This window comes from Canis lupus, chromosome 2, assembly GCF_003254725.2.
Source record: "Canis lupus dingo isolate Sandy chromosome 2, ASM325472v2, whole genome shotgun sequence".
NCBI classification, from domain to species: domain Eukaryota; kingdom Metazoa; phylum Chordata; class Mammalia; order Carnivora; family Canidae; genus Canis; species Canis lupus.
The window spans coordinates 35,831,286-35,851,237 of NC_064244.1; the positions used below are offsets into that span (position 1 = coordinate 35,831,286).

Genomic DNA, 19,952 nt, shown 5'->3' on the forward strand with positions numbered 1-19,952 from the left:
GGGGGAGGCGGGGCGGGAGACGGGAAGACTCCTGCTGGGGGGCCTTATCTTTCTCTAGCCTAGGGGCCTGGGGGGAGGGGTCTTGAAGCTGCGCTTACGAAAAATTCAGGAAATGTCAAATATCCATAGCAAGGAGGGGCATTGTGGGGGTTGCTTGAGTGAATCTGGTTCCATTCCTAAGACTGAGTCTTCCTTGAGTGAGTACAGGCCACCCACCCCCACTCCACCATTTCTTGGGTGTGGACAGCGACAGGGCCGAGGCCTCTTCATCTCCAGTAGCCCCCCACCCTGCCCCCCGGCGGACGCTGGCTATTCGGCTTGAGGCCCGGCTCTAGCCTTGCAGCGCCAGCCCCCCACCCAGCCCCGCCGCCTGCCATACCCCGGTGTCATGTCCTCAGTGCCCTGGCGCCTACCCGCCCTAGACTGCCCTGACAAGCAGCTCCCCTCTCCACCCCTTTGCGTTTCCCAACTCTCAAGGGACGTGGGCCTGAGGAGCCTCTGTACACCAAAGGCTACGGCCTTTTGCTGCAGTGGGAGCCTTTCCCCATTCACCCCCATCACCTCCCCTCCGAGAAAGCGGGAACAGCCCAGAATTGGCCAGGTGGATGGGTGGAGCCGGCCGAGCAGAGGATGCTGCCGGAGTGGCCATAGGATTAAAGAACAACAGGGTTCTTGAGCCGCGAAAGAAATGGAAGTAGCCAGGGATCCTTTCTTTGCAGTTAATGATGCTCTGTCAGGTGGGGGGTATCGCATCAGCCCAGGCCCTTGAAAAGAAAAGCCCCCGCCATTAGGCCTGACTCTGGGAAGGCGGGGAGCCCTCATAACAGCAGCAGGCCCAGCTCCGCCCAGGAACCGAGGAGACTGTAGCCTGGGGCAGGGGTGGGGGGTGGAGGGATGGGAAGTGGAGGGGGGTGGAGGGTGGCTTTGATGCTGGGATGAGAGCTAGGCCAGGGCCTGAATTGCCCGTTAAGTTTGTCTTGCTGGTGTTCTGGCTTGACCGCGAGGTTGTGAGCTGTCTTTTTCTTTCTACGCCACCAAAGGACTGCGCTTGGCTGTTGTCAGAGGAGCCAATGAAAGGCTTCCAGTCCAGGTCAGAGGTCTGGCCTTGGGCTGGAGCTGGGACTGGGGCTCTGGAGATGGGCAGTGAAGGGACATTTTGCAAACCCAGACCAGAACCCAAAGTCACAGAGTCTCGGTCTAAAATGTCTTCGTGCTACTCAGAGGTAACTTTGCAGTGTGATTTACTTACTTAGCTCGGGGAGGCAGAGCCCCCCTCTTCTAGAGGACCACAGTCTTTCCGGAGCTAAGACCTTACTTAAGCCAAAAGAAAAACTCTTTGTATAGATAAGTTGATAAGGATAGTAGTTGTTCAGGTCTCACCTTTGCTGGTACTGAAGTTCAGTATCATTATTCCCATTTGTCAGATGTAGAAAGAAATTGAGGGCAAGGGTCCTATACCTTGCTCAGTGGAAGATCTAGTAAATGTAGAGCTGATTTTCCAGATCTTTGCAGCCAAGCTCTCTCTACTTTGCTACCACCCTTTCTCAGCATCACAGACTTAAAAACCTGTTTTTTTTTGTTAAGTCATTTAAGCACATTAAACAAGGGAAGTTGGAGTAGTGATTTTGCAGCCAGCACTCACTCTGGGACTTGCTTGAACAATTAAAAGGATGGCAGTAAATACATCCTTTCTAAACTATCAAAGGAAAGCAAGATGGTGGTGGTAGTGTGTTGTTTGCTGTCCTGTTTCCTTGATTTAGAGGAATTAGCCAAGAGACAGATGGGGTTCCATTCCGGGTCTTTTCTGAGCTTTACTGAAGGATGAGGTGAAGAAACCACAGCCCCTGATTTGTAAGCAGAATGCGATTCAGAGTGTCTGGGAGGTAAGTGAGGATTATATTATGTTTCTACTTGGAACCTAAAGAGAAGTTTGGGCAAGTGCTATGAGAAATGTGTGCACGTATTCACATACTGTTCTGTGTGGAAGCCTGCCCTGATTCTGGAGACTGGATGGTGAGAGGCAGACAGCCTTCTTGTTCCCTGCCCTTGTGAAGCTCACGATCTTTTGAGGAGACAGACAGACCATGCAATTTGAGGCTGTGATAAGTGCTAGGAGGGGTCTGAGTTGAGACCTGAAATCTGAGAAGCGGTAAGGCTGAGGGAGGTTGAGACAGATGGGACAGAAGGAGCCTGGGTGGAAGCCCTGTGTGGGAAAGGCCTGACGTGGAAGTGCTGATGGTAGGCCTCTGCAGCCACAGCTTGGCAAACAAGGTAGAAGTTGGCCTGGTGAGGAGGTCAGATATTATCCTCTTAAGGATTTTTTTTTTTAAGATTTTATTTATTCATTCATGAGAGACACACGGGGGGGGGGGGGGGGGGGCGGGGCAGAAACACAGGCAGAGGGAGAACAGGCTCCTCAAGTGGAGCCCCATGTAGGACTCGATCCCCGGACTCTGGGACCACGCCCTGAGCTGAAGGCAGCCGCTCAACTGCTGAGCCACCCAGGCGTCCCTCTCTTAAGGGTTTTAAGCAGCTTGTGACACATTCTGGTTTGTGTTCTAAACCTCTGTAGCAGCCTAGAGGCTGGTGGCTGGGGGTGAGGGGACAGAGTGAAAGGTGACAGGGAATGCAGAATGTTTGCTCCCTGACAGGCTGAAGGTGCCATATTTGTTCTTTTGGATTGGGTGAGCAGTAGGCCTGTGCTTTTTTTTCTTTCTACTTCATCTGACTTTGTTTACTCCTAAGGGGTTATCCCCTGCCCGGGTGTAACTTTTCTGCTAGAGTCAGATCCTTACAGCCCTGCGTTTCTGCTTGTGCTAATTACAGTTCCATCACTCCAACGTCAGTGTAAACACCTTCACCCTTACCAGATCATGGCCAGGGGAGGAGAGTGGGTTCACTTCTTCTGGGCTTGGCCCTGTTAGTAAAGCTCCTGGCCTTCCCAAGACCTGGAAGCTGAGTTAGTGTGAATTGGGAGAGGCAGGAATTCCAATTCACTGACAGACATTCATGGAACGCTTACTGTGTGCCGTGCCTGTGCTCAGTATGTTTTCATGTGCACTGTTGCTTTAAAAAGCTGTGTTCTGAGTCTTACTCTCCCTTTTCGTCAGATAAAAAGTCAGAAGCCATGTTTTTAATTATTTATTAATTCCACCAAAAATTATTATGCACTTCCTGTGAGTCAGGCACAGTGCCAGGTGTCAGGGTTATAGTGATAAAAGAGAGAGACACGATTTTTGCCTTTTTAGAGCTCTCAGTCAGTGGTACGGGGGCCGAGGCAGGGTTGGGGGGGGATGTGCTTTCCCCTGTAATCTTCATCAGGGGAAAGATCAGCGCCTTCATTCATTTCTATATTCACTTGACATTTCTCAACCTTATTGCACATACTAAACACTGGAAGCCAGCCCCCTCAATTCAAACAGATTACCTGCCTCCACCTGTAGCCAAGTAGGGGACATAAGACATTAAACAAACAATTGATCGAAGACTGATTTAATTACAGTTAATACCAGTGATGCAATAGAAACTGCAGAGAGCAAAGTAGAGGGACACTGCCTACAGGCCCTGGAGAAGCTTCCCTGCAGCTCAGATCTGCAGAATGCAGTCTCTGCCAAGCTGGGCTCAGCGGCAGAAGGCTCAGAAGCAGAAGGGAGTCTCAAGGAGTGTTAGAGCAACTGACGATAGCCAGGGGTACCCTAATCCTTTGAGGAAAGGAGGGTATGTCATACCTGAGTTAGAACTGTGTTCTGGCCCTTGCTCCTAGGCTTTGTGACTCAGTGTGTTCATTTGTTTCAACTTTGAGGGCTGGGGACCTCGAAAGACAGATGTGCAGACATTGACCGCAGACTGCTGAGGTTCAATCCTACCCTCACAAATTCCATAGCCTTGGACAAGTTATCCAAACTTCATGTACCTCAGTTTCCTCCTCTGTAATATGAAAACTAATAGTAGTACTTACCACAGAGGGTTGAGTGGAACTTGAATGGAAAAATGCACACAAAACACTTAGAACAGCATTTGGCAAATTGTAAGTGCCAAATATACATTTAGGTGATTATTCAACATATGGCCATTTTGATGCAGGGAATGAGTTAGAATTTTAAGAGGAGTCCATTTCTTGGGTGTATCAAAACCTCAGAAAGAGACAAGTAATCTAAATGTAAATAGGGTTTTCATTGTCAATGAATAGTTAAAGCAATAATACTGTGGCTGTCATCACTGCTTTAACTAGTACAATTCTTGCAGGATGAAAGTTATGGTGTTTTCAGTTGTGTGGCTCGGTATCTTAAATAGTTCACCAAAGAGTTGATTTTAACCATGGCCAATATAGATGCTTGAATTTCAGTGGTAGCACATGTGTGATATAATGCTGAATGTGTGCTGAGTGATGATTCTGTTGTATTAAGCACTTGGATGACTTTGCATAATTCTTTAATTTTTTTTTTTTTTTTTTTTTTTTACTTCCCATAGTTCTTAATCTCTTCAAACCTCTTGTGAAAAAGGGGTGATAGTCATGGTATCTGCTTCAGAGAGTTGTGAGCGCTGAAGGACATGATGTTTTTCAAATAACTTAGCTCAAAACCAAATGCACAGATATTTTTGTGGTACTTGAATTAATCTGTGTAACAGGAATATTTCAAAGATTTTAACTTGGTTGTGATAATATAGGTCGCTAGCTTCCTTTGCCCCATTTTTCTGTCAAGACCCTTGGTTTTCACTGTTTGCTGAGCAGGGCAGTAGAATGGTATGAAAAAGATGCATTCCAGAAGACCTCACATAATTCAAGAATAATTTCTTCGTAGCTGACTGTGAAGTCAGATTTGCATGCTATCAGTTTTGGCTACTGAGTCAAGATTTCTGTGAATATATTTCTGTGGCACACTTCAGATTTGCTTTAGTTCAAATTCACATAAAATGCAAGCACACCGTTCATTTCAGGTGTGGGAGCTAAATCTAAAGCAATCACTGAGAGCAGTGAATAGAAAGAGAAGGAAAAAAATAGCCAAGGGTAGCTCCCTTAATTTTTGCTTACAAAACACAGAAATTCCCTAGTAACATTGAAAAATCAAGTAATAGGTGGTTGGCAAATTCTGGAATAAACAGACTTAGACTTTGTCCAAAGTACTGCCACCTAATTGTTGATGGATCTCAGGTGAGTTACTAATCTTTAGACCCTCAGTCTTATCTGTATAATGGGCACAATGATTCATTCCTACTCTGTAGAGTGGTTCAGTAAATACCTCATAAATGCCTATGTCCTTCATACAACAGAACGGGGACCCTGGGAAAACGTGAGGATAAGGAATAACTGTCTAGACTTGGGGGGTCAGCAACTTTTTTGGAGACCCAATATTGTGTCATGAGGGTGATGGGGGGGCTGTGTCCTTTTTTCTAACTTGGCAGTTGTGCTTTGGGCCACCTTTTCTCCCCTGCCCCCTACTGATGCCACTTCTTTTGATCATTTATTTGTTCACTAATTCACTCATTCAACCAATATTGAAACACTTTCTAGGTACCAGGTGCCATGCCAGGCCCTGAGGATACAACAGTATACTTAGTATTCCTAAGTTCTAGGAATCCCCTGTTCTAATGCAGCTTAGTCTAATGGTGGGAGCAGATAATCCAAAGTCAACACCCAAATGATAACAATTTATTTATTTATTTTTAAAAGATTTTATTTATTCATGAGAGACACACAGAGGCAAAGACACAGAGAAGCAGGCTCCCTGTAGGAAGCCCATTGCCAGATCCCAGGTCCCAGGATCACGACCTGAACCAAAGGCAGATGCTCAACTACTGAGCTACTAAAGTCCCCCCAAATAATAACAATTTTAGACGTTGGTAATATCTATATAGGGAATTACAAAGGGATGTGACAGCAATTGGGGACGGAGCTGGCCCCTTCAGGGAAGTTGGGGAAAGCCTCTCTGGGCAGGCTGAAGGCTAAGGAGCAGGAGCCATGGAAATGCCCAGGAAGGAGGAGGGCACCTTGAGTGCAGAGACTAGGGCAGTCAAGAACTGATGTGTTCTAGGAATCCTAACACCTTGGGCCCGAGGCTGGGGTTGTTCATCTCTGCTGGAGGACATTTCTGGCCTCCTCCAGCTGACTTGCATCACACTGGGGCTGGCCCAGGCTCTGGACTCTGGAGTACACAGCCAAGTGCACCAGCCTCAGGCCCTGGGAAAGAATTTACAACCATCCTGAGCCTGTTTACCACCTGCCAAGGAGCCCTTGGAAGGCACAGGCTCTTTCTCAAAACCAGTTTTTACAGAGCTGTGTACAAACCAATTCAACCGGATAGGATTTTTTTTTCCTTAGGTAATCTCTTTTTAAAGTATAACATATTAGTTGAACCACATGAAATTGCCGACATTCAACCACTTCTCATGTATAAAGATGGCAATTTCATGCAATTCAACATAGATTTCATGTGATTCAACATTCATAGAACTGCATAAATCAAGTGTACAACTCAGTGAATTTTCCCAAAGTGAACACAACTATGGAACTAGTGGACAGGTCAAAAAAAGAAAATACTACCAGCATTCTGGAAGCCACGTTCATGCCCTTCCCATCTCTAACCACCACCATAACCCACAACAATATTCACGATCTTGACTTTTAGCACCATAGATTAAGGTCTATTTTTTTTATCTTTCTATAAGTGGAAATACATAGTAGATACTTTTTTTGTATGAGATTCATCCATGTGGTTTCCTGTAGTTGTAGTTTCTGTTTTATTGCTATATACTATTCTGTTGTATAATTGTACTGTAGTATATTTGTTCATACTATTTTTGATGAATATATAGTTTCCAGTGTTTTTTTTTTTTAAGATTTTATTTATTTGAGACAGAGACAGAGTACAAGCTTGGGGTAGGGGTAGAGAGAGAGGGACAAGCAGACTCCCTCCTGAGTGAGGAGCCTGATGTGGGGCTTGATCCTGGGGCTCAATCTCAGGACCCTGAGATAATGACCTGAGCTGAAGTCAGATACTTAACCAACTAAGCCACCCGACACCCCACCAGTGTTTACTTTTAAGAATATTGCTTCTACAGGGCCACTGCTGGCTCAGTGGGTAGAGCATGTGACTCTTGATCTCAGAGTCCTGAATTCAAAACCTGCATTGGAAAAAAAAAAACAAACAAACCTGCATTGGGCATGGACTCTACTTAAAAAGAATAAATAAATAAAAATTTAAAAATAATAATACTGCTTTTAGGGCTGCCTAGCTCAGTAGGTGGAGCATGTGACTCATGATCTTGGGGTTGTGAGTTCAAGCACCATGTTGGGTGTAGAGATTACTTAAAAATAAAATCTTTTTTTTTTTTTTTAAGATTTTATTAATTTATTCATGAGAGACAGAGAGGCAGAGACACAGGCAGAGGGAGAAGCAGGCTTCCTTTGTGGAACAAGGGACCTGATCCCAGGACCCAGGATCATGCCCTGAGGTGAAGGGAAGATGCTCAACCATTGAGCCACCCACCTGTCCCCAAAATAAAATCTTTAAAACAAAACAAAAAAAGAGTATTGCTTCTGTTAATAGTCCTACATGACTTATGTTGAAGACATGTTTGTTTATCTATGGATGTACAATAAAGTAAACCAGAGGACTGGTTTAGCTTTAGTGAGTATTTCAGTTATCACAAGTGGTTGTAGTAATTCACACTCTCTGTACTTCTTTATTATGTTTCCTTGCTGCCTAGGTCTTGGGCCAGGTTCTATGTAAAGAATGAATAGAGGCGGTTGCCTGGGTGGCTCAGAGGTTGAGCATCTGCCTTTGTGATCCCGCAGCTCCAGGATGGAGTCCCACATCGAGCTCCCTGCAGGGAGCCTGCTTCTCCCTCTGCCTGTGTCTCTGCCTCTCTCTCTGTGTCTCTCATGAATAAATAAATAAAATCTTAAAAAAAATGAATAGAGGGGAGAGGTGTCTGGGTGGCACAGTTAAGAGTCTGACTCTTGGTTTCAGTTCACATTATGATCTCAGGGCTGTGAGATCAAGCCCCACACTGGGCTTTGTGCTCAGGGCAAAGTCTGCTTGAGATTCTCTCTCCTGCCCCTCCCAATCCCTTAAAAAAAAAAAAAAGATTTTATTTATTTATTCATGAGAGACACAGAGAGAAAGAGAGAGAGAGAGAGGCAGAGAGACAGGCAGAGGGAGAAGCAGGCTCCACGCAGAGAGCCCAACGTGGGACTGGATACCGGGTCCCCAGGATAACGCCCTGGGCTGAAGGCGGCGCCAAACCACGGAGCCACCCAGGCTGCCCTGCCCCTCCCACTCCTGTTCTCGCTCACTCTCCCTAAAATAAATAAATCTTAAAAAAAAAAAATGAATGAATGAATAGAGAGGAGATAATCATGACATGATTCATGAAATGAGTCTCTATTTGTGTAGTGATTAAGAGCACAAGTGGATTGAATTGTTACTCAGTGCTTCTATTTACCTACCATCTCTGTGATCTTGGGCAAGTCACCCAACATCACTAAGCCATAAGTTCTTTACCTGTAAAATTGGTTAAGCACGGTAGTTCTTATCTCAGAGTCTTTTACTCATTCCTTTACTTGAAAAACGTTTGTGGAATGCCTACTGTGTGCTGCTCTGTTTTGGACACTGAGAATTCAGGGGCGAAAAGATAGATGAGGATTTGCTCTCATGGAATGCATGTATGTTCTAGTTAGAAGATGCAGATAATAATGGAACAAACAAATAATTAAGGTAATTTCAGATAGTGATACAGTCAATGGAGGCAATAAAACAGGGTGCTATGACCAAGCAATGGGGGAAGCATAGAAGCAGAGTCAGGATGGTAGTGATTGAGCTGAGATCGATGATCAGAAGGCAGCTGTAGGTGGATCCGAGGGAAGAACACTGCGCAGAAGGGCCAGCTGGTGCAAAGGACATGAGGTAGGGACAGGTTTGGTGTATGTGAGTTGCAGAATGAAGGTTGATCTTGCAGGAACTAACTGACTAATGGGTGGGCTCTTTGGGATACAACAGCAGAAATAGGCAGGGGCCAGGTCATGCAGGGCCTTGAAGGCTGTGGTAAGGAGTTTGCATTTTATTTATTTAAATTTTTAAATTATTTTTAAAAGGATTTATTTATTTACTTATTTATTTGAGAGAGAGAGAGGTAATGGGGAGGGAGAGAGGAGATCCCAAGCACACTCCCTGCTGAACATAGAGCCTCTTGCAATGCAGGGCTTGATCTTATAATTCTGACATCTTAACCCGAGCCAAAATCAAGAGTCAGATACTTAATTGACTGAGCTACCCAGTCGCCTCTTACTTTTTAAAATGTATCTTAAGGTTTTATTTTTAAATAATCTCTATACCCAACATGGGGCTCAAACTCACAACCCCGAGAACAAGAGTTGCACACTTTGCTGAGCCAGCCAGGCACTCCATATTTTATTTTAGTATCAGTGGAAGTCATTGAAGAGTCTTAAATGGGACCACCATGAGCTACTTTATGTGAAGATTAAAAGAGATTTTATATATATAAAAATAAAACTTAACACAGAATCTGGCATGGAGTGATGTTTTGTAAATGTCAGTAGCTGCTACTGCTGTTATTATTTTTTTTATTTTTATTTTTTTAATTTTTATTCACCCATGATAGTCACACAGAGAGAGAGAGAGAGGCAGAGACATAGGCAGAAGGAGAAGCAGGCTCCATGCACCGAGAGCCCGACGTAGGATTCGATTCCGGATCTCCAGGATCGCGCCATGGGCCAAAGGCAGGCGCCAAACCGCTGCGCCACCCAGGGATCCCCTGCTGTTATTATTATTGATGCTCTTAAAGAATCTAAAAATTTTCATCCTCACTGAGGATCAGGAAGCCAAGGCATAGAGCCATTGCCATCCATGTGTAAATTCAATCCAATCGGAGAAGAGGATATAAATTTCATTAATCAAAGGAACTGCTTTTCATCGTCTCTTTTCCAAATGGGAATTTTAAGGCAGAGGATTTTCTTTGTGGTCAGCAATTGTTTGAAGCCAACCAAACTCAACTCTTTCAGTCCCATTCTGCCAAAATGCCCAGTGTTCAGTCACTTGGGTGCCATTGGCTGTGGCCCCATCCACCATTTAGGGCTTGGAAAGGCTCATGATTAATCATTAATCCATCTGCCTCTGCCCCGGGTCTGATGGATCAAGAATGGGGAGGGTATTCCCTGCCCTCCACCTTGGGTGGAGGTTTGCTGAGATGCTGTCCAATTGCCGGCCTTTGAAGGTAGCTGTGTTTAATTTTCTCTGAATGAACGCGAATTGTGTGATGAAACCAGGGAAAGTTTCTTAGGGTGTGGAACACTTGTTTCTGGGCAAAGTGCCCTTCTCTTAGTAAGGATGTTTTCAACCCTTTACTCATCAGTATTATTTGAGCTTGTGCTGGGTGCCAGGTGCCAGGCACTGCGTAGATGTGATATAAAGAGTGCCATTCTTACCCTTACAGAGTTTCCAGTTTAGTGAGACATACATTCACCAAACAACTGCACCAATATAAACATAAAATGACGGCAGTGATCGGTGCTCTGCAGGAATAAAATGAAGGCTGGGGCTTTGGGAAAGTTCCTCTAGTATGTAATGATACCTGAGCTGAGCCCAAAAGGATCACTGATGATAAGTGGGTTTAGAGGGTGGAGTGAGAAGTATTCCAGGCCAAGAACGGCACACACAAAGGTCCTGAGGTGGGAGGGAGCAGGCATGATGAACCTGAGGATGAAAGAGAAAGCCACTGTGACTAAAGGATTGAAAATCCAGTAGACTCTAGGCCCAGAAATAGCTAGAGATAGGGGCGAGGGGACAGATCATAGAAGGCTTTGGAGGCTATGGAAAGATGTGCAGTTTTATCCTTCTCAAGGACCACAGGATACTATTAAAAGTCTTGAAGCTATGGGTGTAGGAGTGTGAGTGTGAGTGTTAGGGAATATGTCATTCCATCCTAGAGGTGATAACAGAGTAGTTTTTCCCAGTTCCAGGGTGTCGCACTATCCTTGTGGCTTCCTTGAAGTCTGGCCACATGTTTGCAAATAGTTCCTTTATCAAACTCTCCTCAGATGACTGAATTTCTTCTGTTTGACTTTACAGAGAAATCGCATTGGCTGGATGAAGCAGGAGGAAACTTCACCAGTTACTTAAACTCACTCCTTTGTTTTACTTGTAACAAGCACGCATTACTGGATTTTGGTTTCTAGCCAGTCTGACAAGCTCTGTCTTTTCAATGCAGAGCGGTACATTTCAGTTTTTCATGTATTTATATGAGAACTGAAAATTACTGAATTAGTTAGAGTTCTTTCTGTCTTATTTTTAGGGCTTTTTGTATTGCATATGTATATGTTGAGATTACCTTTTAGAGCAGTTTTTAGATTTTTTAAAAAGATTTTTATTTATTCGTGAGAGAGTGAAAGTGGGTGAGAGAGAAAGAGCACCAGCAGGGAGAGGGGCCAAGGGAGAGGGAGAAGCAAATACCCCACTGAGCAGGGAGCCTGATGCAGGGGCTCCATATGGGCCTCCATCCCAGGACCCTAGGACCATGACCTGACTAGAAGGCAGGTGTTTAACCCACAGAGCCACATGCACAGCCTCCTTGTGTGCTGGTTTTTATTTTTGTTTTTCCTTCTACTTTCTCATCCTGTGGACTGAAGTGTTTTGTTTTTTTTAAACATCCCATTCTTTCCCACTGGTTGCTGTGAAGGTTATAGTGTCCGAGATACTTAAATATCAATCACAATTTTTGACCTCTTAAGCAACACAATACAAGGACCTTAAATTAACTTAAATCCTTAACTTTCCACCTCCCTTCCTCCCCCCCTTTATATTCTGCTATTTCAATGTGTTCATTCTGTATTTATTTAATTAGTTAATTATTTATTTATTTTTCAGAAGAGACATTGTTGTTTCTTTATGTGGTCAAATACTGTTTATTGGTGGCTTACAGAACCACTCATCTCTTTGTTCACTGTTCCTTTTTATAAGTGTCTGAGATTGCTTTCCTTCTGCCTGAACTTCATCCCTCAGAGTTTCCTTCAGTGCCTGTTGGTAGTAAATTCTGTTTTCATCGGTTTGAAATTTACTTTCTTTCCCCTCATATTTGAATTCTTGGATAAATTCTTGAACAACTGTTACTTTGTCTCAGCACATTGAAGATAACCTTCTGGTTTCCATTGTGGCTACTGAGAAGCCTGTGGCCCCTCTAACTTCAGTTTCTTTGTCATCGATCTATATTAGTCCCAGGTCCTCTGCAGTTTCACTATGATGTAAGTAGTTGTGAATATATTTTTCTTTACCCTTCTTGGGATTTCTGGGTCCGGAATTTGCTGTCTTACAACAATTTGGAAAAATTCTCAGCATGGCCGGCACCATTGTGAAGCCAGTGAAGTGCCTAGGGCACCAAATTTAAGGAGGCCCTTAATTTTTATTTTATTATTTTTTAAATTTATATTTGTGTAAATGGAGAATTGGCCCTGAGACTGAGTGTCTAAAATAAATTTTATCCCGTAGGTTCCTCACTCACTTCACTCTAATTCTGGTCCTGACTCTACAAACACTCCTATTCCTTATTCTTTCCTTTATTTTCTTTGGTAAATACAATTAAATATATATTAGACCATCTTATTCTAACCTCCAGTGTCACATACACAGTTTTTGTATTCTTCATCTCTTTATATCTTTGGATTTTTAGATTTCTTCAGATCCATTTTCTAGTAAATGAATTCTGCCTTTAACAATATCTTATTAGATAAAACTAATTTATCTTAGTTTTAATTTTTTGTTGTTGTTGTTCAAAATTGGCTTGGTTACTTTTTATAGTCTTTTATCCCTAGTCCATCTATTTAAGGCTCACATTTATTTCTTGAAATAAGGCCACCTGGGAGGCTTATTCAGTTAAGTGTCCAACTCTTGACTTCAGCTCCGGTCATGATCTCAGGGTTGTGAGATTGAGCCCCAAGTTAGGCTTTGCACTGAGCATGGAACCTGCTTAAGATTTGCTCTCTCTGGGGATCCCTGGGTGGCTCAGCGGTTTAGTGCCTGCCTTTGGCCCAGGGCGCGATCCTGGAATCCCGGGCTCCCGGTGTGGAGCCTGCTTCTCCCTCCTCCTGTGTCTCTGCCTCTCTCTCTCTCTCTCTGTTTATCATGAATAAATAAATAAATAAAATGTTCTATGTCATATTTTTGTGGATTATGCAGGTCTGTTGTTCAAGCAGATTCTCACTTATGGTGGCTTATGTCCTTGTGTGATTTGTGATTTTTAGCCTTAGGCCCAGTTTCTTGGAACTTTATGGGCATTCCAGAATACATTGGATGAAATTGTAGTGTAGTCCTTTAGAGAGAATTTATATTTGTTTTTAACCATTCCTGAAGTTTATTTCTACCTGGAGCTACTTAAATGTTCTGCTTGAGGTTTTCAAATACAGAGCAAATAGGTAGCATGAATTCAGTGTATAAACTCATGTGAAGGCAGGTTTGTAGGTATGAATTTTCATGGGAGATTTTAGTTTTCTTTGCTCATCCAATATTAGTGTTTGCCAAACAGATTTCCTTGAGGCCCCTTCTGTACTTTAGATATATTTCTCATTCACGCTTACCCTGAGGTTATGACTCTTTACGGATCCCCCTCCTCCTTTTTTTTAAAGATTTTATTTACTTATTCACGAGAGACACACAAACAGAGGCAGAGACATAGGCAGAGGGAGAAGCAGGCACCCTGAGCCGGACGTGGGACTCCATCCCGGGATTCCAAGGATCATGCCCTAGGCCGAAGGCAGATGTTCAACCGCTGAGCCACCCAGGCGTCCCTTTTTTGAGGGGCTTCTATTACACTTCTTACCTTGTGAGGTATTACCTTCTACTTACCTTTGTTTCCTTCTTACCTTGTATCTTCTCTCTTCCTCATTCCTTGTATTAATCAGGATGGGAGCTTCATGTCACCAGGATTTTGCCAATAGAGTTAGTGTAAAGCTGTCTTGTGCACTTGTGTTCCAGAGTTCCTCTCTTTTTTTCTTTTCCTTACTTTTCTTTTTGGCCTCTGCATATTTTACCTTTTTTTTTTTTATTCCAATTCAACAATGTATTTTTGAAAAAATTACATATTTTATTCACCATTTGGAATTGTTTTCATTGGGAAAGCCATCCAGGGTATTTTGACTATCATACTATAAGAAAGTGAAGCAATTCTTTTACGTTCCCAGAGAAAGAGGTAGAGTGGTATAGTATGAACAGTTTGAAGGCCAGATCATACGGAGTTCAAATCCACATTTAATTCTTACAAGATCAAGGTGCCTGCTGGCTCAGTTAGTAGAGCAAGCAACTCTTGATCTCAGGGTCATGAGTTCAAGCCCCCTGTGTGTTGTAGAGTTTACTTAAAAAAAAAAAAAAAATTCTTACAAGAACCCTGTGAGGTAGTTATCATTGTTGTCTTCATTTTATAGTCAAAAAGACATATCGAAAAAAAACAAAAACAAACAAACAAAAAAAAACAAAAAGACATATCGAAAGCCATAGGATAGAACCAGGAACCAAACCCATGTAAGAGACTGGAGCTTATGCTTTTACCTTCAGTGATATTCTGTCTTTCTAACACAACAGGCCACTGAGTCCTAAAAATTCAATACTTATCTAAATATAAGTGCACTGAAATAGTTTATCTGTTGGGGGGACAGAGATAACAAAGATAAACAAGATAGAGCTAGGGTGCTGGCTTCTTTAGTTGGTAGAGCATGTGATTCTGGATCTTGGGATTGTAAGATTAAGCCCTATATTGAACATAGAGCTTAATTAAAAAAAAAAAAAAAGGAGCTAAAACACTAGATAACAGACATCATGATTTTGGGATCATGTTCCTTGATTGGCTATGAGGGAGGAAAAGGGGCAGAGTAAAAGATGATTCCACATTTTTTAGTGATCTGATGGATGGTACCTTTAGGAATAGGGAAGTCGGAAAGAGCCAAGTTTGTTTTTGTTTTGTGCCTTAGTTTCTTCATGTGTAAAGATATGTGGTTGGACTGACCTAAAAGGATTTTGTGGTTTTAGACTACCCTTGAGGCTTCAGGATTGGCAAAACAATTCAGGAATAATTGTCTGGTAGTCAGCTGGAATTTGGGGCTGGGATCTGGATGGAAGTTCAAGTTTCAGTGAATGGATATGTTGACCTGAGTGAGACATTGGGAAAGGGAGGGATGATAGTTGAGGCCATAGAGGTAGGTTAATAGAGGAGGATGGGATCTTTGGGGGTGATGATTGTGACATACACTACAGGGGGTGTATTAGTTTGCTAGGGCTGCTGTAACAAAGTACCACAGATGAGGTAGCTTAAATGATATAAAATTATTAGCTCACAATTCTGGAGTTCACAGTTCTGGAGGCTAGAAGTTGGAGATCAAAATGGCAAAAGGATTGTTTTCTTCTTAGGCCTCTTTCCTTTGCTTGTAGATGGCCGTCTTCTCCCTATCTTCACATGATATTCCCTCTTCCTATGTCCTGATAAATCCACCAGTCGTAGTAGATTAGGACCACCTAATGACCTTTAATTACTTTTTTTTTAGATTTATTTATTTATCCATGACAGACAAAGAGAGAGAGAGAGGCAGAGATATAGGCAGAGGGAGAAGCAGGCTCCTTGCAGAGAGCCCAATGCGGGACTCGATCCCAGATCCCAAGAACACAACCTCAGCTGAAGGCAGGCGCCCAACTGCTGAGCCACCCAGGCGTCCCTCATTAATTACTTTTTAAAGACCCTGTCTCTAGGGACACCTGAATGGCTCAGTTACTTGAGTATCTGACTCTTGATTTCAGCTCAGGTCATGATCTCGGGGTCATGAGATTGAGCCCTGCATCAGGCTCTGTGCTCAGCCCAGAGTCTCCTCAAGACTCTTTCCCTCCCCTTCTGGCTCTTCCCTCACTCGTACTCATTCACTTTCTTACTCTCTTTCTCAAGTAGAAAATAAAATGTTTATAAGACCCTATCTCCAGGGATGCCTGGGTGGCTCAGAGGTTGAGTGCCCGCCTTGGGCCCAGGGTGTGACCCCGGGGTCCCGGGATCGAGTCCCGCATCGGGCTCCCTGCATGGAGCCTGCTTCTGCCTCCGCCTGTGTCTCTGCCTCTCTCTGTGTCTCTCATAAATAAGTAAATAAAATCTTAAAAAGAAAAAAAATTCTTAAAAAAAAAAAAAAAGACCCTGTCTCCAGATACAGTCACATTCTGAGGTTCAGGGTGTTGGGACTATAACATAATGGATTTTGGAGAGATGCAGTTACACTCACAACACAAGGCAAGAATCAGGGGCAGAGGAGGGAGAAGGGAGGACAATGGAAGAATATGGTCACCCAGAGAAACCAAAGGAGGAGAAAGGTGCTGGGAGAGAGGTAGGTCACCCAGAGAAACCAAAGGAGGAGAAAGGTGCTGGGAGAGAGGTAGGTACTACCCTGGGAGTAGTCCAGAAGGGCACCTGGATTAACAGTGGGAGTACCTGAGGACTACCTACAGGAAAGGGAGGTGGGAGATCAGGCTTTGAGGGTTTGAGGCAGATGCCAGCATGGCAAGAGAGTAGAGGCAAGGCCAAGCAGCAAGCTTTTGGTTTCACTTCTAGACACAATAGATATTCCAAATATATAATTATTGAATGAATAAAATAGACTTTCTTTCCTCCCTCCTCTGATACTCCGTGATCCTAAGATTAGTTTCTCTTTAGAAATCCTGAGGTTGGGGATTCCTGGGTGGCTCAGCGGTTTAGCCCCTGCCTTTGGCCTAGGGTGTGATCCTGGAGTCCCGGGATTGAGTCCCACATCAGGCTCCCTGCCTGGAGCCTGCTTCTCCCTCTGCCTGTGTCTCTGCCTCTCTCTCTCTGTGTGTCTCTCATGAATAAATAAATAAAATCTTAAAAATAAATAAATGAAGGGTAAATTAAAAAAAGAAAAAAAAAAAGAAAGAAATCCTGAGGTAATGCTGCATTCCAAGACCTTGGCCCTGAGCTTATTCTTTGATGTGGCTGGATCTTGGGGACAGGCCAAGGAGAATAGAACATCTTTTCTCTGAGGGAGGGAAGGAGGAAGGGAGAGAGAGAGAGCACGAGAAAGAGAGAGAGAGAGAGAGAAAATGAATTGAGTGAACCAAACCAAACTGCATTATCAGTAAACTTCCATATCGTGAAGAAGAGAATAGGGTGACATGAGGTTGGAGAGGTCTTCAGGGTTATTTTGCAATTTTCCTGTCTGCCCTTCAGAAATGAAGAGGTTGTTCATTCATTCATCGAAAAAAAATTTTAATTAAGCACCTACTCTGAATTGGGCACTGAGCTAGGCAAGAGGGAGATATCAGTGAAGCAAGTATCAAAGATTTATTGACTGCTTATGTAATGCCATGTTCTTGTTAAGCACTTGGTATACCTCCTGCCTTCAAGGACAATGTAACCCAGGGACTGTTGGTGTTTCATTTACTTTTTTTACAGATGGAGGATAGGCTAACTGAAGCTTAAGATGGTTTGATGGCTCACTGTGGGTCATAGAGTTATAAGTAAGCAACTTGGATACATCCCAGGGGCAACTTTTTCCAGCCTTAGTTTCACCTAGGCTCCTGGAGCTCCCCCCAGGGTACAGTAAGGGGCTGGCTTGGGGTCCTGCGTGAGTCAGGCTGAACTGGGGATAAGCAATCAAAGTTCCTGCTGTTCCATCCTGTCCTTGGCCTGAGCAAGGACACTATGTAAAGGGACGGATGTGGGCTAGGATAATAACGCCAAGTCACTGCTGATGAAAGCCTTGTGTGTTCACCTCCCCCCAGCCACCACCTGAAGCCTGTCTCAGCTACTATCCTTGTTGTTACACTCACATCCCTCTCAGCTCCACTGACAACAGCTCATGAATTGTGGCTCATGAGCCAAAGATGTGTTTCCTTCCTTCTTTGGGGCTACCTCAGAGAATACAGCTGGATTCTGAAATCTTATTCTCCAATGCCTGGGATGCCCCTCTGGTTCCAGATAAAGGGAGAAGCATGGGTTCTGTGAACTCTTTTTGAGTGGGATCGTGACGAAACAGTCCAGTGATCTCTTTCTTCTATTTTGAAGTGAAGAGGAAGATGGCCACACTACTGACCAGTGAGTCAGTGGGTATAGGGACTGAATACCATATTTGGGTGGAGAGTCAGGAGATAGAATGAAATTTGATGAATCACCCCCCTGACCAATCTAATCTGGAAATCAGAGAAGCCTGAAGACTTAAGGAGTACACAGAGATGTTTATACAAGGATGTTCATCACGTTGTTTTAGTAGTAGCAACCTACATGCCCATGTGTAGAGGATTAATAAAATCAACTTTAGTTGTTCACAAAAGAAATCTAAGGGGTGGCTGGGTGGTGCAGTTGGTTGGGCATGGTTTTGGCTCAGGTTGTGAACTTCTATTTGTGGGACTGAGCTCCATGTAAGGCTCTGCGCTCAATGCAGAGTCTGCTTCAGATTCTTTCTGCCTCCCCATTCCTCCTTCCAGCTCACTCTCTCTCTCTCTCTCTCTCTCAAATAAAGAAAAATTTTTTAAAAAGAAGTCTAAGTTGCCATTGAACAGTGTGTGGTGAAGCTATCAGGTATAGGTAGAGAAAGGTGTTCAAGACTGATAATTAAGTGAATAAAGCAAGCCACAGAAAAGTGTATGTGTGTATGTTTCTATAGCCATGGATGTTTTCTGGAAATACACATGAAAAACTCCTAACTGGTTACTTCTGAAGAGTATGAATGGAGGTTTGAGTGAGGAGTGAGACTTTAGCTCTTTATATTCTTATGTACTTTTTTTTTTTTTTCAGATAACGAGCATGTATTGTTTTTGTAATACGACAATAGTGATAAAGTGGAAAAAAGAAATGCTTAAGATTGACAATCCAGGGCAGCCCAGGTGGCTCAGCGGTTTAGTGCCGCCTTCAGCCCTGGGCCTGATCCTGGAGTCCTGGGATTGAGTCCCACATCAGGCTCCCTGCATGGAGCCTGCTTCTCCCTCTGCCTGTGTCTCTGCCTCTCTCTCTCTCTCCCTCTCTCTCTGTGTGTGTCTCATGAATAAATAAATAAAATCTTAAAAAAATAAAGAAATATATATGTATTTTTTAAAAAGGTTGAAAACCCAAAGGTATTGAACAATTCAGCACTGAATTCAGTAGTGCTGAGGGCAGGAGGAACCACCATGTGGGGCCTGAGATGACTTTGCACGATGGAACTTTCTCTTAGCCACTGCTTGCAGAAAATGCTTTGACCAGCCAAGGCTGGACACAGAGGCAGGAACTGGCAGGAAATCACTATTTGCAAGGCTGGCTCAGTGACAGAAAGTCTAAAGCAAAATCAAGGCCAAAGTTCAACTCCAAGAACAGGGATTGGAGTCTCTAATAACAATAGCTGACACATACTGAGTACTTATCCTGTATCAAAACAATGTGCAAATTGCTTTACTTAGCATTATCTCATTTAAATTTTCACAACAAACCTATGAGATAGCACTATTATCCCAATTTTGTAGATGAGAATATTGAGGCTCAGAGGGTCCAAAAACACACAATTCGAATTGGTAGGATTGGGATAACCCTGGTTTGTCTGTTTCTGAAGGCAGCTCTCTTACTACCTCCTGAATATTACTCTGTGTTGAAATCTAAGGCCCTGAGATCCAAGAACAGGACATCCTTACCATCAAGGAGCAGCCAGGCTAGATGACATTTATGCATGTGGACTATAAAGATTTTCTTTATTTATTCATGAGACACACACACACACACACACACACAGAGGCAGAGACATAGGCAGAGGGAGAAGCAGGCTCCATGCAGGGAGCCTGACATGGGACTTGATCCCAGGTCTCCAGGATCATGCCCTGGGCTGAAGGCAGCGCTAAACTACTGAGCCACCTGGGCTGCCCTGGACTATATATTTTATATATGGCACACATCCGGATAAACCTGGTCTGCAAAGATGATAAATGCTATTTGGATCT

At 43.6% G+C, this 19,952-nt stretch overlaps 1 long non-coding RNA gene across 1 annotated transcript in view; it reads left to right on the top strand.

Annotated features, from left to right (window-relative positions):
- The window catches only part of LOC112658882 (uncharacterized), a 32,298-nt gene that overhangs the window by 414 nt on the left and 11,932 nt on the right, over positions 1–19,952 (top strand). The gene's annotated exons all lie outside the window — the stretch shown is intronic.